Source organism: Tympanuchus pallidicinctus, unplaced genomic scaffold, assembly GCF_026119805.1.
Source record: "Tympanuchus pallidicinctus isolate F22 unplaced genomic scaffold, pur_lepc_1.0 scaffold15, whole genome shotgun sequence".
Classification (NCBI taxonomy): Eukaryota; Metazoa; Chordata; class Aves; order Galliformes; family Phasianidae; genus Tympanuchus; species Tympanuchus pallidicinctus.
In genome coordinates this window covers 28,964,419-28,988,833 of record NW_026294669.1, presented here as the reverse complement: position 1 = coordinate 28,988,833, position 24,415 = coordinate 28,964,419, and the positions used below count along the sequence as shown (strand labels likewise).

Sequence of the window (24,415 nt, the reverse complement as noted above, 5' to 3'; positions counted from 1 at the left end):
ATGTAGGAGAGATATGGGCCTGTTGGAGCACATCCACGGGAGCGCAACAGAAATGATCTGAGGGATGGAACACCTTCCTTGTGAAGGCAGGCTAAGAGAGCTGGGACTGTTAGCCTGGAGAAAAGAAGGTTCCGTGGTGAGACCTGGTAGCGGCATTCCAGGATCTGAATGGGGTCTATAAGAAAGAAGGGGACAGACTTTTTAACAGTCTGTTGAGACAGTCAGAGGGGAAATGGCTTCAAACTAAAAGAGGGGAGATTTAGACTGGATGTAAGGAAGAAGGTTTTACAGTGAGGGTGGTGAGGAACTGGAAGAGGTTGCCCAGAGAGGTAGTGGAATGCCCCATCCTTGGAGACACCTCTAGGTCAGTCTGAACCAGGCTCTGAGCACCTTTAGTGCAAATTAGTTCATTGCAGGGGAATTGGGCTAATGACATGGAAGAGTCCCTTGCAGCTCAAATAATGATTTTATGACTCCGTAAGCACAGAATTTTAAAACTAGCAGGGACTCAAGAGTAAATCTAAGTGTGCATGTATTGTATTCTTTATTAATTACCACCTTTTATACCCTATCAGTTACAGCTTTCCACCGCAATTTATAGAACTGATTCCACAAGTTATTAATGGAACCGTGCACAAATATAAAGAAGCTATGAAGAATTTACTTCCTGCCCCGGCCAAATCACACTATTTGTTCAATCGCCGTGATTTTTCACTTGTTATTCAAGATGTTTGCTTGTCAAGGCCTGAAACAACAGAATCTACAGAAATGATAAAACGTCTCTGGGTTCATGAGGTAAATCACATAATGCTAAGAAATTATTGTTGTTGTTATTATTATTGTTATTTTAAGATGCTGATTTGGCTATCAATGTTTTTGTGATATCTTTTCCTATTGCCTAGCAGCTGTAAATTGCTATCACATTCATGAGACAAAGTTCTGAATGAGACATATTCTGAATGGGCAGACTTAATCAAATATGTCCAGGTGGAGACTGGTGACAAGTAGTGTCCCCCAAGGATCACTCCTGGGACTGGTGCGCATCAACATCTTTATCTGTGCACCCTTAGCAAGTTTGCAGACAACAGCAACCTGAGTGGTGCAGTTGATATTGCAGAAAGAAGGGATGTCATCCAGAGGCACCTAGACAGGTGTGAGGAAGGGGGTTCATGGAAATGCAGGATGTTGCATTTGTGTTAGGGAAGTCTGAGATACATGTACAGTCTGGGAAAAGAACTTTGTGAGAGCAGCCCTGCCAAGAAGAACTTAGCGGTCCTGGTGGATGAAGTGCTGGATGTGAGCCAGCAGTGCTATATGTGTTCTTGTAGCCCAGAAGGTCAAAAGAAGGGTGACGAGCAGAGCAAGAGGTGATTGTGCTCCTCTACTCTGCCCTTGTGAGGCCCAATCTGGAGTTTGCGTCCAAGTGTGGAATCCTTACCTCAGGATAGATGTGGAGCTTCTAGAATGGGTCTAGAGAAGGGACACAAAATTTATCAGAAGGCTGAAGCATCTCTTCTATGAAGACAGGCTGAGGGATTTGAGCTTATTCAGCCTGGATAAGAGAAGGCTGTGGGGAGACCTCATTGCAGCCTTCCAGTACTTTCAGGGAGCTTATAAACAGGAGGGAAATCAACTTTTTACGTGGGTAGATAGTGATAGGACAAAGGAGAATGGTTTAAACAAGAAGATTTAGATTAACTATCAGGGGGAAATTTTTCACTGAGAGCGTGGTGAAGTCTGGAACAGGTTGTGAGAGACGTTGCGGATGCTCCATCCCTGAAGGTTTTCAAGGCCAGGTTGGATGGGACCCTGGACAACCTGATCTAGTGCCTGATTTAGTGGTTGGAAACCCTGTCCTTCCGTGGCATGGGGGTTGGAACTTCGAGGTCCCTTCCAACCCACAACATTCAGTGGTTCTATGCAAATACGAATTGTATCTCTGTAGACAAGTTGACTGTTGATTCACTTGCATGTGATTATGTGGCCTCTGGTTGCTGCTTTGAATGCTTACGCAGTCCTTTCGATTTCTTCCCTCCTTCCTCCCTACGAAAAAAGACAAATCAGTTGTGAAAAGAACAGCAAGTAGTCCTGGATCTCTGGAAATTTGAATGATCTAAAGTTTGATCCCTATTTTATTACTATTTGGGGCTTTTTTTTCTTCTGGTCTTCCTTTAGAAGAAACTCCCAATCTTTCTGCCTTCAGCAAATACTTCCCATCCATCATAGTAGAATGGACACCTTAGAGGCACAACTTAGAAACATTCCTTCTTTGTTTTTTTATTTTTCCTCTGGAATTAAAGGAAAGCAAGGTTGTTTATAATTGTTATGCTTTTAAAATATTTGGCATCAGTGATGGAAGACATCTTTGATATTCAGCCCATTGATCACCCTTTCTCAAAGCGGGATAACATAAAGAGAGGAGCAATAGCAAATTCTGAAGAAGCTTTTCTAGAAGCTTCTTACGTTTCTGTAAGTACAAGTACAACGCACTCCAGGAAATCTATTTCTAATCTTCACCATCTTTTTCATTAAAAAACGTTCCTATTACCCAACTGTTGTTTTCTTTCTTGAAATACAAACCTGTAACTTCTCCTATCTTTTTGTAGCAGAAAGATCAGAAGGCTTCCTTCATCTGCAGCAGCCTTTTTTACATTTATACATTAATAAACACATAGTATTTATTAGAATATGCATAGCAAATGCATATGTTTATGTATTTCCACGCAGATCTCTACTGTAATTCCAAGGTTATAATGCTGGGCTTGACTATTGCAACTGACTCTAAATATCTATTTTTTTCTATGGATTGAAGTTTAAGATTATTTATATTCTGATTTTTTTTTTCTGATTTGTATTTGGTTTATCTTTATTAAAATAAATATAAATTTCAACAGCAGAAACAAGTACTACAATGTAACCATTTTGATCATACAGGTCCTTAGAGTATATTATGATCGCTTGGTGGATAATCCTGATCGGGCTTGGCTTGTTGGATTTATCCAAGAAGTTGTGAATAAAGACCTGCATAAAGACTTTCATGAACTTTTCCAGAATCTGGACTCCAATAATGATGGCAGAGTGGAGGAAGATGACTTACGTACCTTAATGTTTTGTGATTTTCATGACCCTAAAAGAGACGACACTAAATGTAGAGAGATCACTGATGCAGATCAGCTGAGATTAGTTGTGGAGAGTCACCTCGAAGAGTTTAATAACTTAAGCAAAAAGCCAATGCAGCTAGTCTTGTTCCAGTTTGCTATAGAACATATTTGTAGAATTTCCCATATTCTGAAACAGCCTCGTAGCCATGCCCTCCTTGTTGGTGTTGGAGGTAGTGGCCGACAGTCTCTTACTCGATTAGCAGCCCAGTACAAGTCTGAGTACAGCCTTTTCCAGGTTGAAATAACCAAAAGTTACGGTACCAACGAATGGCACAAAGACTTGAAAGATATACTAAGAAAATCTACGGAAGCAGAAATGCAGGGAGTTTTCTTGTTCACTGATACGCAAATAAAAAAAGAGTCATTCCTAGAAGACATTAACAACTTTCTAAATGCAGGTGAAGCCAAACCTTTTTGCAGTAGGTGAGAAACAAGAAATTTGTGAACAAATGCGTCAAATAGATCGACAGAGGGACAGGACCAAACAAACTGATGGTAGTCCTATAGCTCTTTTTAACATGTTTGTTGATCGCTGCCGAGATCAACTTCATATAGTACTGGCAATGAGTCCAATTGGAGATGCTTTCCGTAATCGCCTTCGTAAATTTCCTGCTCTTGTCAACTGCTGCACACTAGACTGGTTTCAGGTAAAAAGAAAAATTTTATTTGGCTTGTTTTTCTAATGGAAGTGTAGTAGAAATGTGAGTTCAGACATTTTTCTAGCAAGTAATTCTGATTGAGATAGCAGCGAAAAATACCTTGGATTTTTTTAGTGTCATGCTTTAAATTGTTTACACACATGGAATAAACCTAACTGTAATAAAACATAGTACTGTAGACATTACAGTTTTAAAAAGGAATTGTTTTCTATTATTGCAAGGACTACCAGAACCTCTGCTCCAAAAAAAAGTTTGGAACTGCAACCTCTGTTAAAAACAAACAAACCAAGTAGTTTTCCCTACTCTACAGTAAGACTGTATTCTGCATATGACATCCTAAAGACCGTAGATACCTGATTTAAAGAATATGTAATCCAACAAGTTTTAAAAGGTCCTGGTCTAACTTTAAAAATTCTTTTGAAGAGTAACAATCTTACACCAATATGGACATATTGAAAATGTGAGATTTTCCTTTTGGTAACAATGTTTCCTCGAGATGAGATTTGACAGGAGGCTTGAACTAAATCTCTAGGTATTTGAGTTCTTTCTAGTTATGTTATTATAATGATAATGCAGGCCGATTCTTTATGTCTCGGTATCTTCATCTATGAAATGGGATAAAGATTTTTGTTTTATAAAGTGTTTTGATATTTATAAGTCTATAAGTCTATAATATAAGATATATTTATATCTCTGAGTAAGAGAAGTGTTGATCCATTTGTCACAGACGTGGCCTGAAGATGCATTGGAAGCAGTTGCCTCTCCCTTGGAAGATGTTGAAATGTCAGAAGAAACTCAAAGTGGGTGTATTGATATGTGTAAAAGCTTTCATACATCTACCACTGTTTTATCTGATTTATACCACGCGGAGCTTCAGAGACACGACTATGTTACACCTACTTCGTAGTTGAAATTGATCTCCACTTTTAAAATTCTGCTTGAAAAGAAGGGCACGTAAGGATCAATGAAGCATCCTTTACTAACAGAGCACAAGTTCACAAAAAGTATTATTTTTTTGTTTATCTTCTATAGCTAATCTGAACAAAACAGTGAATTGTTTCTAGTAAATTAAAACATAATTGAAATTGTAATAATTAATACATCCTGTTTCCTCTGAGATTCACTGGAGGCTGCAAGAAAGATATGTGGGAAACCAGCTTCTGAGTTTCTAGATGCCACGGTCTTGCTAGTGAGCTACAGCTTTGCTGAGCTTCTTCAGAAAGGGTTTCTGCACATCTGTGCAGCTGTACTGTATGTTCCTGGCTGGTGAGAGGAAGTTCTTCTGCTTCCCTTTTGTTCCCACTGATTGGACACTGCCATACCAATTAAGACAAGTTCTAAAGTTCGTCTAAAAAATTGCTGTGTCACACTGTACTAATAAAAGAATTTCCTCGTTTATACTAATTCCATTCCAGCCTCACCTCTTCCCTCTTCTCTTTTCTCTTAACTATTCCATTGTGATTTTTGCAGTTCTTGGCACTCTGTTGGCAGTACCTTAATAACTGCTCACTTACCTTGAAGTAATAATAGATTTACCTATAAACCAATCTCTGTATGCATAGTGAAGCAATTGAAAACTGTGGCTCAAGCAATTCCTTTCACGTTCATTCGTTATTTGTTGAGTGAATAAAACAAGCGTGATAGAGTATTTGATTACTTGATGTATTGAGAAATTTGGGGAATGAGCCCTAATGAATGCAGTGGTCAAGTACTGATAAAATGTTTTTGTAATGAAGTGCTATTTATTTTCAGCAAGGTGATGGAATCGAAGATACGAAGTTGGCTTGGAGAAACTGAACTCTGCTACATCTCAAATCACCTCGATGCAGTCTGAGCTGGAAGCTTTGCAGCCTCAGCTACGGGAAGCCAGCACACAGGTCGATGAGATGATGGTGGTTATTCAAAAAGAATCCTCAGAAGTAGCCAAAACTGAAAAAAACTGTGAAAGCTGATGAAGCAGTGGCAAATGAGCAAACTATGGCTGCCAAAGGCATCAAAGACGAATGTGATGCTGACTTAAATGAAGCAATGCCTTATTTAGAAGCTGCTCTGGCTGCTCTTGACACTCTCACTGCACAGGTACATCTAACTGTGTGTATTTATGCGTTAGAGAGGTACTGTGAGAAACATAAGCACGGAATATCTACTTTGCAGAGTTTACATTGTACTAACTTTTTAAATTGTAAACTTTTTTTTTTTTTGCTTTTAAAAAGAAAACATTGCTGTATTTTGTAGCAAAAATACAATAAGACTTTTTTTGCGGACTGATCAAATGTTATACTAGACATTTCAAAATTCATAGCTATAAGTGTATTTTGCCCTAGCTAGAAGTTAGAAAAAATGCGTATACTTTTAACTTTCTTATTCATAACTTTTCTGCCCGTCAAGTAATATTTTTAGATTTAGTCTTTTGGAGTCTAGGAATTGAGATTCTGTGTTTCCTTGTGTTAAGGGAGTATGATATTGGGACTGGAAGCGGTCAAGTTTTAGTTTTATGGATATCCAGTTTTGCCTCGCCCGTGGTGGGATGAGAGGAAGTTTCCCAGACTGCAAAAGTGAGGGAGGACTGTGTGCTTCCGCTGTTGTGAGAAACAGGATTTTCGAATACTTTGAGGAAATCTTACGTGAAAGCAAATGTTTTCTTATCTATAGCTACTGTTGTTATCAAAAGTTTCAGATTAGGTCATTGTCAGATCATTGGCATGGTTTATGAAAATAGTAAATGGCTTCTTAGACTCATCAAGGCTGTTGCATATTCGTGAATAACGAAACAGGAATGCAGCTTTGAAGGCCAAGTAATTCTTCAGCTTCTCTGGCTGTCTAGTGTATCAAAAAAGATTTATTTTAACAGAAGTAAAAAAAGAAGTAGGAACTTCCAGGGGAAGGGTGGGGGAGTAAGAGGTTTTTCCTCAAAACGTAATTAAGTAGCGTGACGAAAACGAATAAAAAGTGCATGTAGGGGAGCTTACAGCACTTACACTGGACTTTCTGATTCACCCTTAACTCTGCTGACAGCAAACGCTGCCCACAAGCCCGTGTGCATAAATGCACTACTAAGTACCTTTTTTAGAGTACTATGAAATTAGTATCATTTTTTTTTCTGTCGTTCATTCATTAATGAAAATACTACCATAGCTACCAACAGGTTCCGAAAGAAAAAGTGAGGATTTCTGGGGCCCAGCTAAGAGACTCCTGGGTGACATAAGATTTCTTCAGTCCCTTCATGAATACTACAAGGATCACATTCCCTCAGCTTACATGGCTATCATAAGAAAACAGTATCTTACAAATCCTGAGTTTGTATCGGACAAGATTCAAAATGCTTCCACGGCAGCAGTGGGTCTATGCAAATGGGTCATAGCCATGGATGTTTATGATAAGCAAGTATGTGTAAAAATAGTAATTAAAATAAACTTTGTTGAAGAAGTGAGTTTGTATTTACGCTAAAGGAAATTTGATACTACTTCTTACCGATGCAAGATTTGTGCAAATAAGCAGTCATAAACATTCATTCATAGAAGATATCTGATGTTAAGGTGTATATCTTGATTTTCAGTTCTAGATTTTTCTGAGAAGGCACAGGAGCAATGTTTATTCAGTTAGCAAATAAAGTTAACCTTTTTAGAGTGTTGCACATTGCAAATAGAGGTATTATTGAAATGTCTTTAGAAGTTTCTGACCGTATCGAGCCCCGAAGATACCTTACGTATCCTTATGCGCATTGTTTTTGTTGTGCTGAAAAATATACGCAGCTTTGATGATGTTTCCTACTCAGAAATATTTGGAACCCACATTCAACAGTAAATCACCACCGGGTGACTAAAGTCAATCTGAAATTTGAGTCATGGTAAGTAGCATTAGAATGGTAGTCGTTGGCTAAAATATTAGGAAATGCATACTTGGTAGTTCTGCATTTGAGAACAACTTCAGATGTTATGGTGACCTATTTTTTGAGAGAAAATTAACTACAAATGTGGACTTTGAACAGGATACGCAACTTAGAAGTAAGAGAGAGCATTAATTAATTACAAAGTTAATACTCATGGAATAGTGAGATAGGGACGTTCTGTCACCTTGTCTTGCTACGTTTTTGGAAAGATAAACAGTATGTTTTCCATTTTGTGTTGCTTCCAATGCTCTCCTCGTAGAAGTATTGGTAGAAAATACTGGAGTCTTCAAAACCGGAAAATACATCCTTGGATATGAAAAGCTATCAGTTTCCTTGTGGGTTAGCTCTTTGCATGTGTTCAGCGTATCTGTAACTTAATACAATTATTTATGTGTTTCCAATGGCAGAAATCCATCTGTAATGGATTCTAAGTTGTGGCTAAATGAGATACAGCTCAGAAGGATAACCATTTTCACTTTAAGGTATTAGCTATTACAGAAGGTTTTGCAGAAACTGCCGAAGTCAGTCAGTAGCAGCACAGAAATAAGTAATGAAGTAAATGAAGCAAACACCAATTGTCTTCTCGTACCACCAAATAACGAAAAACAGGACAGTGCATAGCTGCCGAGTTGCTGATGTTTCCCTTCGTCTTTCCTGTATTAAATTTTTTTTATTGTAATTCTGGAACGAGGGTGCATTTTTCAGCTGTTCAATTTAGTCTTTGACTTTGTTTAGAGTGATAAAAAATGTTGTGCCCAAAAAGCTGAAGTTGAATGAAGCTGAAGGAGAATTGAAGATTGCTATGGATGGTCTAAGAAAGAAACAAGCTGACCTGATAGAAGTCCAGGATAAATTGGCTGTACTCCAGCAGACGCTGGAATCCAAGAAACAGGAGAAGGCTGACTTAGGAAATCAGGTACATGATGCAAAATATGAACTGTTGTTCCACCGATTTTTCATCAGTTACTTGAAATTTACTTCATTATCAAATGGTATTTTTCCTTTTAACTGCCTGTGTGCTGTCTTACTTGTAGATTGACATATTTTTATTTTAGTGATAAGATCTTGATTTGAATGGACAAAGCATAGGGAACTAACGCTTTAGAGTAATGAAAAATGCAGGTGTCCTGATTTACAGACACAGCTCTCCTGCATCCTCACTCACATTTGCGTTCCTCGGAGGTGGTTAATTTTCAGCGGTTTCAACAGGTTTGATTAAATGTTAACTTGCAGGCCAATACATTTGAGGTTTTATTTACACCTTTTGTGCCAAAACAATTTTTAGTGTTTCTGACTGCAGAGGTACTGTGCGTGCAGAGACATACAACTTTTAGACAATGGTTTTTTATTTTATGTTTTTAAGATTTGTAATACAATGTCATAAGGTTTTGTTACAAGAATACTATCAGAATTTAAAATTGAGCCATTTTGTCTTCTCCTTTGCCTGAACTGTGTCCATACTAGATAGAAAGAACTCAAACAGAGCTGGATTAAATACCTGTTAAATCAAATCGGAAAATTTGGAAAAAACTTGGAAAGCTGATTTAGACAAAAACCTGCAACAACAGAAATGCAGATCGTGTGTTTGTGTTTTTCTCATAGGAAATAATGTACCTACTTTAGTAAGACAACGATCTCTTTGAGGTGTTTTTGATTATTTTGCAACACATAGGTCGTTTTGTTGACTTTAGTACTTTCCGTATCGCACATGGAGCTATTGTGAATTGCAGTGAATTGCGGGTTTTATATTTGTTGTCTTTCTTAATTTAGATGAAAAGGCAGCTGAAATTTAATGGGTTTCACTGTGCCAGTAGCGAGAGTGTTTTTGCTTTTGAAGCATTTAATTTGTAAATCGATGTTTTCTTTATGTTTCAGGAAATTGTGTAAGAAAGCACCTGCAAAGAGAAATTAATTGTGAATACTTTTTTTAATTTGTCAAGCAATCACGTAATATAATCAATTTCGTTTCTTTTTCCCTTAAGGTTGACCTATGCTGCAAAAAAATACAGCGAGCAGAGCAGTTGATTGGAGGCCTCGGTGGTGAAAAAACTCATTGGCATGAAACCGCTTTGGAGCTGGCAAGGCAGTACATCAATTTGACTGGAGATACACTTATTTCGTCAGGAATCGTAGCTTACCTAGGAGCATTTACATCCAGCTACAGAAAAGTAATGCGCCCTGTAACTTCATGCACGTGTTTTGTAATAATCTAAATTTAATTCACTTTACTTCTTCCTTCCCGCATTTTTAATCAAAGTAATTACTTTCTCCATTTTTCTCAAGAAAATGTTGTGCTGCTTTTTCAAACTATTGTTTTCTTCATAATACAGATACTTCGATATTACTGTTTTAAATGCTCTGTAGAGGGAGTTCATTTTATAAGTATTTATCACATAAATAAATAGCAGGTTTTACACATCGCATGTACATAATTTTGAGAGTTTTCTGTTTTATTCTTTTAAGTGCATTTCAAGTAACTCACTTTGTGTCTGGGAAGGTAGGAATATTTTTGGAGAAATATCGTAAAGGGTTCTCAGATATATTCCTGGCAAGTGTAAATTCTTGAAAGACACACGGAGACATCTCTAACCAATTATACCTAAATTTCACGTATAGAAATCACACACAAAAGCATTTTTAGTGACGTTTTTAGATATCCTGTACAGAAGCATGAGTTTCTCTCTGTTTGGAGGTATACTGCTCTTGCCTGTAGCATGTAGTACAGGAAATGCGTTGAATATGTTTTTAATAGTTGTGGAAATATCGTAAATAGGCAGAACTTCAGTTAATATTTGCTACTTTTCTCATCTAGATGCAAACCCAAGAGTGGATGCTTCTGTGTAAAGCGAGAAACATTCCTTGTTCTGATGATTTTTCCTGAACGACTACCTTGGGAGAGCTGGTGAAAATCAGAGCTTGGAATATTGCTGGGTTACCCTCTGACACATTTTCTGTTGATAATGGCATCATTATCTCGTAAGTAAAATAAATCTTCAAAAGCATGGTTGTTTTTAATTGCTTTCTTACAACATGCTTATCTGTTAACTATCTGTGTAGACGGTTTTCTACTGCGTACGTTTAAACTGCATAGCTGGTTTAACAAGCAGAGTTATATAATAAATAAATGACTGTAATGTTTCAATTGAAGAAATACTAATAATACCCTTCAACTTCATAATGTGAAGATTTTAAATCTGTGAATTCCCTCTCCTCTTTTTAAACTCCTCTGGATTTCTATAACGATACCAAAAGCAATGATATTTCACAGACGTGCTGCGTACGGGGTTACTCTTCAGCTTAAGATGTTCTAAAGCACCTCACCCGTGCTTTGGACGGCTCCATACATGCATAAACACAGGATAAAAAAAATCCCAAAATGATATTCACCTTCAAATTAATATATATTTCAGGTATTTATGACAGCGCTTTTTTGTTGATCTGTTCTTTGTAGCGGGTTGATTAAACAGAAGCTATTCGCAGAAGAAATACTAAGTGATGAACATTCTGTTCTAAAGCTTGGCTTTATCCTATTTTGAATTCATGAACGATGCAAGAAGTGAAAGAATAGAATTCTATGCTCATAGTATAATTAGTAGATACGAAAGTAATCATCCTTCAAAAACTAAAGCTCTGTTAATTTAAAATAAATGTGCTGTCTGTTACTACCAAGGGGTATTTCTGCAGGGCTAATGGAGACTATTTTGTAAATCCTTCTGTGAGGATAACTTACTTTTTTCCTATATGGAAATGATAAGGAGATGCTATAGATCTCACCTGCTTGTCTACAGATAGTATTTTGCCAAATGATGTAACATCCAGGCCCGTTATGACTCAATGAAGCACCTCTCGCTTCTGTCCAGTATGCTAGCCAGCACGTAGCTACCAATTTCCAGCTACTGGGTTTTCTTCTTAGGGCAACTGAAGCTGAGTTCACCTTGTTTTGACTGGTGTTCTCTTTGTGATTGCTACCCCATATACTTCATTTCACATCTGTTGCTCTGGATTTTCCACACAAAGAATAAAAGCTTCTTAGAACCAGGTTAGTGGCTGGCAAGCCTGTTAGTTGACACTTATGTAAAACATACTTTACATCTTTTCTGCAATACTGCATTTCCTGAACTTGCTGATATAAATCTTTTCATTTTTGTTATCGTTTACATGAAAATTCTTGTCACCGTTTGAGGAAGCTGATGTTGTGCAATGCTGGTGGTCAGATACTTCTTTTAGTGCAGAGCAAACGTTTTCACACTTAGCTAATATTGTATATTAAGCTAACGTTTCGAAACGTAGATGTGCAGTTAATAATTCAGCTTTGGTAATTAGGCAGGTGCTGTGAGTACAAAACTAAACAGATGTCAAGGAATAATTCACTAGCTAAAAACCTCAATGTATTTTTCCCACTTAAAAATTAGAATTGATCGTACGTCTGGCAGCGAAACTTTTTATCGAAGTTTGTGGAGGTGTGCTGGGATTATGAATGCAGCATGTAACTTTGTAAGCAATTACCATATTAATAATTCGATCACCTAAGCTCCAAAGTTGACACATGTTAATGAATCCACCGCTTCCACAGTACATCCCCTCCCCTCACTTTTATAAAGCTTTGATCAAAATTCCCTTTGAACTGACGAGAAGATGATTAGCATTTTAAAACTAAATAACGATGGCTCGCAATTTTGAAAAATCAGATAAGTTTAGCTCAGGTTGAAAGTACGTGTTATGCTTGTCGTTATACGTGTGTGCCTACATTTTTTTTAGGACCTCAAGAGCAATATAAAAATGCAACTTGAGGTTTTTATAACGATGAACACTTTTTTTTTTTTTTTTAAAGGTAGAATTTGAGAGCTATTTGGAGGTTTTTTTTGAAACATACATGGTATTGCTTGTGCATTTTTGTCCATTAAAAATGGTTTCAACAGCAATGGAGACCATCCGTGTTTGACTGTTATTAGAGTCAGCATACCTACGTGTGGTAAAGAATGCTGCAAAAAAACCACGTAAAGTAGTAATTAGCTCTGGCAAAAATAACATTGAGATGTTTTGCGTGTCGATTGTGCTTTAGGATTAGGTTTAAAAGATGATGCCTTGAAGTATAAGTCACCTGTTGCATCGAAAATTCCATTCGTTCGCTTGGCAATGCTAACTTAAGTCTACAACATTAAAGCTGTTCAGAATTTCCAAACTTACAGCGATCTTTTAGTTTGAAAGAATTATAAAATTTAATGAGATTAATCTTCCTAGGATTTAAGAATGATTATTCTAAGAACTTTTTTTGAAAGTGGGAAGTTATTTTTTGTGAGCAAGTAACTTGAAGTTTCACGTTTCCTCTTAATCCGCTCAGGATTACAGCCGAGCGTGTACCTAGTAGGATTTTGGACTTGCAAAAAAAAGAAAATACATTGCCTTAAAAATGACTTTGAGGTAACAGTTAAGAGCTTATGTTTCAGCCTTTAAATGTGTACTTTTCCCTTCAGAAACGTGAGAAGATGGCCTCTTATGATAGATCCTCAGGGTCGAGCAAATAAATGGATAAAGAATATGGAAAAAGTCAATAGCTTGCACGTGATCAAGCTCAGCGACCCTCCATTTGTTACAACACTGGAAAACTGCATTCGGTTTGACAGTCCTGGTAAGTTATTGAATAATGAAAGTGTAAATTACAGGAAAACATGGAGAGGGCACAATGGAACTCTGGTGTCAAATTTTAACTGTCATCGTTGATGTCCTCGATGCAGGTTGTAAGCTAATTCTTAGGAGAAAATGATTCTAATCCTCAGTTTAATTGGTATCTTTTAATTGCTCTGCAAGAACTATCTTTGTTTTCATGTTACAGTCGTATGACTTCTAAAAAGTAATGTTGTTTCTATTTATGGCTTTTTAAGAGTATGAATTACTCGAGCGCTAGGTTGTGATAATTTAACGATTCCCAGATTTGGTAATTTTACTGCAGCTGCCGTACTGTTGTACCCTCAAACATAAACGAGTTAATTAATAGAATACGTAATGATAATCACAGCTAATTTTAATTGGGTAACTCGAGCTCCAGTAAAGAAATAGATTGTTTATCCTCTGTTATTTCTCTTCCAATTTTGATATTCTTGAAGTCTTGCATTGAGACAAGAAGGCAGGGATAGTCGAAGTGATTTCTTTCAGTGGCACATGGCGTATGATTTGTTGTTACGTCCCTTTTTAAGATGGTAATTTTAAACTGCTGTTCTAATCCATCGGCAGCAATAATAGGAGATTCAGCTGCTTGTTTGAAAATAGATACAATATTAGGAAAAAAAGAAGAAAGTAAATATTCAGTTCTTTAATTTGGTTTTCATTTGGCCGAATGCTCTAAGAAACGTTAGTTAGATATGTAAATTTTGCCCGATTGATATTTTCACTTTTTGTGCATTGCTTACAAATTGCGAAAGACAATACTATACATTAAGTAGTATAAATAGTATAAATGCCGAGACGGCCCTACTAACGCTTACGTTGTGTTGAAGTGCTTCTAGGGAATATCGGAGAAGAATTGGATCCTATTCTAGAGCCACTATTGCTCAAACAGACATTTAAGCGGTCAGGAAGAATATGCATTTGCCTCGGAGACTCCACTATTGAGTATGCTCCCAAATTCCGCATTTATACTACAACTATGCTGAGAAATCCACACTATCTTCCTGAAATGTCTGCCAAGGTGAGAATTTTGAAAGTATAACTCTGTTTTAACTCGAGCGATTCCTTGACCACAGCGGGGAAGATTTTCAGGCATTTGTTGAGTCCTCCTCACTTACAATTTTGTTTTCTTTTCGGCACTGCTGGAAGACCGGTGTTGTATCTGATATCTAATACATCACATTCCAATAACAATGCATTTTCATACTCTAAGAAACTGTTGATTTATTGTAACACCTTTTCCAGTCTATATCTCTTGATGCTCTCAGTAACCTTTATTACAAAAGCGTATTCAGGGATTTAATATAACATTTGCATGACATGCGAACTCTAATTAGACTTTCGTATTCAAGATTCTATTTTGTAGTATAGGTAATTTCTGACATTGTGCCTCCTTTATGAAAGACATAATAATAAGAATTCTTAACAAATGCTAAAATCGGGAAATAACTTTTATATTTGAGGAACAAAAAAAAGCATTTTTCTGCTTTCAAGAATAAAACGGGTGGGTTTTTCATCTTAAAATTACTTGAGAGAAATATTGCACTTTTTCTTCATCGTTCCTTTTAAAGAGTTTTTAATTTAAAAATGTTGCAAATAGGTACTTTGGCTAACGGCTGTACTGAAACACAGAATCTTTGAGTCAAGCTTTGTAAACGTGATATTCAGCAATGCGGAAGGCTAAGTTAAGTTTCAACTGCGAAGGAGTACTGAAAGTGGGGGAAAAAAGCACAAAAATGAATGAAAGGGAATAACTTTCGTTCAGTTCTTTTATCAAAAAAAGATAATTACCGTCAGGTTCAGGAAAAGAAAAAAAGTTGAAATATAACAGGAAAGAGAGCTTACAAAAGATGTACTCTTAGACCAGTACGTATGTATTTAGAATTGTATGAAAATTATTTCCTAAGAGTTGCTGATAGTTAATAGAATTAAAATCTTCTAGTTGTCAATCAGCAATTGACACAGGGAGAAAAAAGACAGAAAAGTAATATCTGAGTAACCTTGTCTGAACGTAATTGTAACACCCTTTGCTGTGATTATCCTGAAGGTCACTCTGGAGGTAGCTAATGGAAAAAGAGTCCAGAGAAAATAGTTATTGATAGGGCTATCGTATTTCATAGAAATGATCGTAATGAATTCTGATGTCTGATATAGCGAAGCCTTCAAAGACGCACATAAAACCTATTTGCAGTACAGAGATATATTTGCAGTTATTAGTCATTCAGAGTATCTTTCCTCCATTTGTAAGATTATTTATTAGAAATTGTGTAATTCAAAAAGCACTAAAAAACCTCATGATTTTCAGCTCTAGGAATGCTGTCTATTCACGTGCATTAAAAACATCATTACGGCCCTCTGAGGATAAGGAAGAATGCAGATTTTAACGTTTGCGCTTAGTCCTCAAAGATTCAGGTATCCGAGCCAGCCAACTTTTCAGAGCGTAGCCGCTCCGGCTGAAAGTTACCTCAGAGCTGCTCGTAGCAAACTTTTTGCTTTGAGGAAGAGAAATGGAGCTTCTGAAATGTTCCTATGTTTATAACCTTTAGATCTATATAATCTGTATATTTTTGATCCCTCTATACGTTATGTATCGTTTTACCAGTATTAAAATTCTAGAGAAGATGGGGGAAGAAAGTAGGCCGTGATGCTTGTGAAGATCATGATGATTCTTAGAGACACGTACAACTGAACTTTCTCTCAAAATTCCCATTTAAAAAAAGAAGTGAAAGAGCCCCAAATGAGGTGCGGTGTAAGGAATACCTATTAATGTTGTATTTTAAGAAAATGAGAATACTATCTCTCCTAACTTGGCAAGCGAAGCTCATACAAAAAAGGTTTTGACAACTTTTCATACTAATAGTGCAAGAAGATTAAGACAAATTGACTGTACGGATATTTTGTATCGTCACTAATCCCGAGGTTCAGGTGAACATTTTTTGGAAATACAAGCTAATGATCATCCGTACCTACCAAAAAAGCCCTGAGAGAATCTATAGTCCTACAGGATAGTTCCTTCAAGCAGAGACTTTAATCAGTGAGTTGATTTTCTTGGTTTTGAATTACATACATCAAGGATTTTCTAGTCTCTACTGGTAATGTATTTTTTACCTTTTTCATACAAAACATTACATGTTTTTTGCTTTTTCAGCCAGAGCACATAATTTATCGAGTCAGTTATAAATATGTTATGGTACAGAAATTCTTTTAGTGAACAAGTTTTTAAAATGTCTTTTTTTTTTTTAAGTTACTGATTTTCTCAAGAAAAAGAAGTGCTATTATGCTATTAGTAGGATACAAATATCTGCGGTAATAACAACCTAATCTACATGAGAACAGGACAATTAAGGGGGGAAAGTGTATATTGCAGGAGCAGCGTCAACTAAAAGTGTAACTCCGGCATCTGTGTTTCCACTTACTTGATGAAAATTGCGAGGATTGATTATAAAGTAGAAAGAGGTTTCTTAAAATTCTAAAATGCGATCTGTATTTGTATTTTTCTAAAATACTGTGTCGGCATCCCTTCTGCAGTGGGATGCTCAGATTGAACAGATCTGGAAAACAAACATGAACCAATGTATTTACAGAACACGTGCATTAATTTGAATCTTCCATTCGCGTAAATCTCTCTGAAAAAGCTATTTGGAGGCTAAAAGTATCGAAAGGGAAGATCCTTTTTTTATGTGCAAACGTTCATTTACGTTACATGAACCGGTCACTTGAAGCATTAGAGTTTCAGTGTAATTTCAAGCGCTAACTTTCCAGTACACGATCTTAAACTCTCATCTGCTATTCATTTACCATTCAATTTTCGTATAACGCGTCATTGTGCAATCCTCATCCTGTAAATGAGGAAGCATTTTAATTCTATATGATCAATTCTCAAAACATCTTCCTTCTAACAGGTAAAGCTATTGAATTTCATGATAACTTGAGAAGGAATGCAAGATCAGCTTCTTGGAATAGTAGTTGCAAGAGAAAGACCAGATCTCGAAGGAGAAAAATAAGCCCTCATCCTTCAAGGGGCTGCAAATAAAAGGTATGAAGATAATTTCCCTTGCTAGGGACAGAAGCAGATTGCAGTTTAGGAAAATCAAAATCATTGGAAATTCTTTTCAGAGGCATTTTTTAATTGTTCTATTATTTAGGTCTGATTTAACTGGAAATTCAAGAGCATGATTTTTGAGAGCCCAGACTCGGCTCGTTTGGCTTTGAGACTGATCAGAACGCACGGTCTTTCTCGTACTCGTACCGTTTATGGCTTTTTGTCACAGACACAGTTTGCTATCTGTGGGATTGTAATAAAATATTGAAGAAGTTAGGGGGATGTGTCATCGTAGAGCAAACTCCTGATCCTGTCTCCTGTCTTTACATGTCCCTTTCAAGTTGTTATGAACGTGATTTGCTGTCCTCACAAATGTTGATGTTTTACAGTGGTTTTGTTTCCCACTGTGCATTATATTTGCTATTACTGCACATGCGGAAGGGATCTTTGCCCGCAGATCAAAGCATGAAACGTGTAGCATTCAAAATGTTGCGACACGTTCTCCCTTTGCAATGTTTATTTGGAGTCTGAAATTAGCTTAATTTTTCTGAAATTTAAGCCAACCCTTAACAACAGATACAAAAAAGTTTTCTTATGTAAGTTGCATACCGTGGCAAGAATCTTCGTGTAACCTTCTTCTGTAAAACTAGCAGAAAATTGCCAAATTTAATAAGCAAAAAAAAATTGTATTTTACCATAGGAAACTAAAAGAAATAGAAGATAAGATTTTAGAAGTTCCTTCGGCTTTTGAAGGAAATATTTCTGAGGATGAAACCGCTATTAAGATATTGTCTTCTTCCAGGGTTCCGGCTAACGAGATTTCTGAAAAGCAAGCCGTAGCTGAAGAAACAGAAAAGAAGATTGATGCCACTCGTGTGGGCTATCGTCCTATTGCTGTCCATTCATCAATTTTATTTTTTTTCTATCACCGATCTAGGCAATATTGAGCCGATGTATCAGTACTCTCTCATGTGGTTTATTAACATTTTCACCATGTCTATAGATAACTCAGAGAAATCAGAAGATTTACAAACAAGGTAAGAGGGATAATTTGCCATTTGTAATCGGTGACATTTTCGGTTAGTCTAGAAAAGTTATTGCCATTTCTGCGAAGCGTGTCCTGCAAAGCGTCACATCCTGAAACATTCCTTGTATATATCTGCCGGATATTTTTCTGGAAGACAATTTCTTCATAGAGACAAAATGGCATGATATAATACAAGTGCATCCTATTTCGCTATTTTATTTAGTAATTATAACTGTAGCCACGTGTGAAATTGCAAAGCAGCAGAGCGATTAAAATGGTCCGCTCACCTTAATTTTGTGTTTAATGTATTGACTTTGTATGCCTTCCCAAAGCAGATAAGAAACATTCACGCAACTGGTAAAAGAGAATGAAGTCTTGCGTCCGGGGCCCTAGGCTGTAGAGTAGGAAAAGCAGTAGTTATTAACCCAGCAAATGTTGGACTGTTTGATTACAGTTTTGTATGCTGGTCGTCCCTCCCTCTTCCATTTTTTCTTCACGAGAACGGGAGAAACTGCAATCTTCAATGATCTCATAAAAGCAAGCCCTGAATTTATTTTAAGTGTGATTGATTAAGGTTGCAGTAGGATTTTTCAAAATATAATACCGAAGGGAATTATCTACACTGAGATTTTCTTAAGAGATCTTTTCAGTATTCCATCAATTCAATTAATAAATTATATTTCGGCTTCTCCAGATCTGTGGATTAAATGCACGGAGCTTTGCTTTTCTAGCTTAGCTACTTCCGTGGTCATTCAGTGAAGGAAAGACAGGGGAAACTACTTCAGAAAAAACAGTTGGTGTTACAGATTACAATTTCTGAATTATCTGTCACAGTCTGTGTTTCATCTAAGTAGAAGTAAGGTACGGTTCCTGGTAAGGTAGCGCTTAACATAAAAGCGTTTGTTTTAATGGTGTACTGAGTTACAAAGGTTATTTTTTCATTAGAATTTAGTCAAGGTCTGTATAGTTCAATGTTAGCATACCCATTTTTATAAAGAATGCTACGCATTCAAGTCAGGCTTAATATTTTGTTATCATATTTGAAACTACGTTCAACTTATCCTTCTCCCAAAAGACAGTCTGCGTTCTATACACCTATCTCTTGGACTTTAAATTTTATGTGTTCTTGTCTCAAAAAAGCAGCCACACGCACCTATGTTCCTAAATCAAAGTAAGCAAGCGATAAGACAAAAGTTTTTTACTTAGTTTATTTGAAACAAAAACTTTGTGCTAGCAGAAATCGGAAGATGCGGGACCGGAATTCCAGCTGACAGCAGGCATTCCCAGGGCACGATCAGTGTAAGCTCATTTTCACAGCTTCGCCCATCAAAGACATAAAAAGGCAGACCTGCCAAGGCACAGAAAATTCTGTCAGTTAATAATTCACTTGGGATTTTTTTCTTGGGTCATCTCCACTAATCAGATGGTATTTGCTACTACACGCTCTAAGATTTTTGTATTTTTCTTCATTCTTTCTGTGTTTGACATAATTGTATGAATGCAGTTGCTCGGTTTCTAACCATCTGTAGAGGTTTTTCATTTCTTTTTGGCTGTTCTAACGTAATTCTTCGTGAAACGATGACCGATAAAACTGCATAGATGGATTCTTTTATTTTATTTAAAGAAAATAATCAACAGTCATAAGTTTTTCATATATTTGCGATTATAGCATCTGTAGAATAGGAAATGGATTACAGAAGGTGATTAAAAGTCAGCGGTTTGGATTTGAGCTGTGGTGTTCTTGTTCATAAAGAATCTTAAGATTGTTGTTCTTTTCACCACTCCAAAAGGAGACGTTTCCTTGGCAAAATGTGTCGGGGAGTCATAGTGGCAAAACCGTACAAGTTGATAACAACTTTTCAGGTTTTAATAACATCCAAAGTCTGATTCTTAGGGTTCAGGTTTTACAAAATTGTACTCTAACATATTCCGAATTCTAAAAGCATATAAAAATGAATTGTGAGAGGCAATTTAAGAAATCAGTCATCTTTACTTAAAGCGTTAAATGTTGTTAATTTTTTTACAGGGAATTGCTGAAAGCAAACGTGAATTTTGTTTTTACTAATTCTTTACAAAATATTTTTTTACTAGGATTTTTTTCTTTCTTTTTTTTTTAATTCACGATGAAATATACTCACTTCAACCTCAATATCCACAAAGCAGTACTTCTTAATATTGCTCGGTGGTTTCACAGTATCACGGAAGCATTAGAATGAATACTTTCAAGAGCTGACACAGCTATGGACAAGCTGCTTGCATTTACAAAATTCAAGCCGTCAAAGTTTTGAGAAAAAAGAATGAGACAGGTAATAGACCAATAGTTGGACTCGCATTATAGTAAAAAGTTTTCAAACTGTGCTGTCCCACGAGGTATTTCCAGGATGGGTTTTGGGTTTATTTGCTTTTTCTGCTTCAAAATGTTGGGAATTAAGAACAAATCTAACGTTGTCTTAAACTGCTCCTTCCTCCAATTGAAAAACACAAATGAAAATCCTCTTAAAATCAGCTTTTATGTTAAGTTTTCCAGTTCCTCAAATTCATTGTTAACTGAAAATCAGACACTAATTGCTTCGGGTAGGGATCTTTTTCAACTAGTCTAAGAAATTCCATAAGCATGGTGATTTCCTATAGAGCATATTAAAACTATCAAATTTTATTTGGTTAGTTCTGAGAGCAGCATTTTTCCCACAGATTAACGAGGATGAGTGGAAATTCCCGTTGACCGGTGGCATAGGCTTGGACAGGACAGGATGAAATCTGTCGGCTAGAAGACTTGCCGTGCTTCGCAAGCATTCGTAAGGATTTTACGCGACTTAAAGACGGATGGAAAACCATGTACGACAGCTTGGTACGTTAACATTCCCAATTGCTTGCTTCCATAAGCTAATTAACTCATCAAATACATTTATTTTGAGAAAATGAAGTATTGTCATTTTACAGGGTTGGTTTCCGCATATATGAAAGTAAAAATTTAAGCAAACGGCGTGGAGGGGCAGATTACTGCCAGTTTGTCAGGTGGCTACTGAATAGCAGGTGACAATTTGAATTGGGCTGGAGTAACCTGTAGAAGTAAGGCGACAGTGAAATTAGCTAAATTCGCGTCAGCCACTGTTGCCTTCTCGGTATGCCCATTTGTTCACCAGGCTTTGAGGATGCCTTTTCGTACCATCACATAGGCATTCAGCTTTTTTGGGTAAATTTAAAAAACAACGGCAACAAAAACAACCGTAACGTTTTGTAAGTACTCAAGTGGGATTCAGGAGACCTGCGTCCTATTCCAAAGTGACAGATAGGCACAAATGATTTCTTTAAATATTTTCACAACCGTTCACTCAAAATTGAGCCCCTGTAGAGGACTTGCACTCCACTTTTAGGCACTTGCTTTATCTTACTGTCAACTTTTCTCGGCGCTTATTTTACCATACCGCTTCTCTTCTGCTTTTAGTTACACCAAGCTCTCACTGTACACTCAATTCCTGATCCAACTATTTTAAAAACTACCATTAAAAATTACGGCTCCTTCAGTTGTCCAGATAGCAGGAAACAGGCAAATAGCAGAAATTAAGCTTGCCTTAAGTATTTACATAACTTACACAGTAAGTTGAGATCTTCAGTTCATCTTCCAACACTAGCCATTGAGAAACCGAACATGGAAATTACAGGCTTTGAAACAGAGGGCGAGCAGACTACTTCATTATCTACACTAAGATTACGCCATCTTAAAGTAAAGGTGCTGACTTGCAGAAGAAAAGAATCAGGGTCCACGTATTGACCACTAACCGCATTCAAAGAGACAAACTGAAATAAACAGAAATGTCTTCACTTAAACATCATTCAAAAAAATAAGATCTACACTGTCAGGTCATCAGTTAAATGATTTAAAAAAAAAATCTAAACAATTAGTACACCACAACTCGGACCACCATTACTGAACCCCGAACGGTATATACATTGCCTGTCACCGTCTCGATCTGGAAGAGGCGTTAGGCCTCTTACTCATTATAAAAGCATTTTCTTTCAGCATTCAGCTTCAACAATAATACTTTGCTGTGAAAGCACTGGAATGTTGAGAAGTGCTAGTTAACAGGTCTCAGTAAGCATTTTTCTCTGGTAGAGGCCATCTTTTTCACCAGTACGGTTTATCCCCAGCAACGCACAACCAGGCAAAGTGCAGTTTCATCTACGAAAGGAGGAGAAAGAGGGTGCAAAATGACTTCAAGCACCCTCGTCATAAATAACAGTATAATGAATACAGCTGTCTCAAGATCATCAGAAAACTATTTGACGTTAGCTTCTCCTACTCTTGCAACTCAGGTGTCTTCCAAAAGCAGAGAAGACCTGACTTGAGCTCCCTGCTCCAAGAGTTCCATGCATTTTGACTAAAGTTAAGCTCTGTATCATAGAGCAGGGACCGAAACTTGGTTTCCCCCAGCCAGCCGGCCCACTTAACCTCAAAGCTTACTGCTGCATCTCTGCTTCTCGTGGAGAAGCAAACAGTTTTTGGCAGTAGCACAACTCATTGCAGTCTTCGGTGCAACCTTCAATCGTTAGCATTTCTTAATTTTCTCAGTGAAACCGAACTAGCACTTTTTCAGCTGTGCTCTTAAAGAGTAGTTAGTGTTTTCACAGCGACATATCTATTTCCACCATATATTAATTGAAAATTAAAATTAGAATCGAGAACGCTGCACTAAGTGCTAAGAAATCATGGAGAGGTTCAGAGTCCAGGCCCTTTGAGGAACGCAAGCTCCATTGCAAATGGATTTTGTAAATCAAAGTTGCTCAGAACCTTTAGTCCACCCGCACACCTCTGTGCCCGGCCCTTTACACACTAGCCTAAGTTGCCCCGGTGCGGCCATAACAGCAGTGGCCAGCTAGCGTTGTACTGGAGTAAGTTAACATACACCGCGCGCTCATTGTTATTCCAGTGTAGTAACTGCTGTCACGTAGCTGGAATATTCATAATCTGCTTACAAAATGAGTTCTGGGGCATTCTTTGACTCGGTTTTTCTGTTCAATTTCACTCAGATCCGCATAAATACCGATTGTCATATAATAGCGTAGCATTTCCTGTACCTCATCTTTCACCTGCTTTCTTCCTAGAGAAGAGAGGAACTGGGGTAGTTACATTTTAAATACCTGAAAGTGAGTGGCTTCTCTGCTACAGTAGATGCTAGATATACTTTATGTTATTTTCCCTCATTTAATGTTTTTCCTTAAAAAAAAAAAAAAAAAAAAGTCCCATTCCCGCAGATTTTTAAGTACAGTGTGAACTGATGTATAGAGTTAAGATAATCAACAATTCATGTAATTCACAAATGCTTTAGAGAAAAATGAAATATTTATGTTTATAGGATGCTCAGCACAAGGATTTTCCTGCAGAGTGGCAAGCAAAGTTGGGTGAATTCCAACGGATGCTCATCATTCACTGTCTGAGACCTGAGAAGGTACGTACAAGGCTACCGTCTTATTTAAAAAAAAAAACAAAAAACACGTGTATTTTAGAAACAAAAAACATTTGCAAATATGCTTTTCAACTGAGTTGCTGCGGTTTAGCTCTAGCTGGCAGCTAAGCGCTACGTGTACGCTTGCTCAGTACTCACAGTGAGACGGAGGAGAGAAATGGATATGGTAAGACTGTGAAAGTTCATGCTGAGGTAGTCTGTTCACCAGGTAGAAGTCACAATAAGATAAATGCTGTTGTTCCAAACGTACCCTCTCCTCCTTCTTTACCCTAGATTTTACATATGTAACAATAGAACACAGAATATACCTTTGGTTAGTCTAGAAACTAGCTACATCTCCTCCCAGAGAAGTGTAATGAGCAGACTTATTAACATAGAAGGATAGGTCTTGAGGTTTTTTTTTTTTTTTTTTTTTTTTAAACGTTTTACTGCATACACCAAAATCTCCTGAGCATTTCCAGCTCAAGATCATCTTATGAGACTAGTGACTTTCCCTTTTTATTATGTC

The 24,415-nt window shown here is 37.1% G+C and overlaps 1 long non-coding RNA gene and 1 pseudogene across 1 annotated transcript; both read left to right on the top strand.

Annotated features, from left to right (window-relative positions):
• Positions 1-24,415, top strand: part of LOC128076830 (dynein axonemal heavy chain 7-like) — a 67,072-nt pseudogene that overhangs the window by 28,460 nt on the left and 14,197 nt on the right.
• On the top strand, positions 20,641-23,962 carry LOC128077110 (uncharacterized). Its single transcript, XR_008204830.1, has 3 exons — positions 20,641-20,748; positions 21,134-21,290; positions 23,797-23,962. It is a non-coding gene; the product is annotated as an uncharacterized LOC128077110 (long non-coding RNA).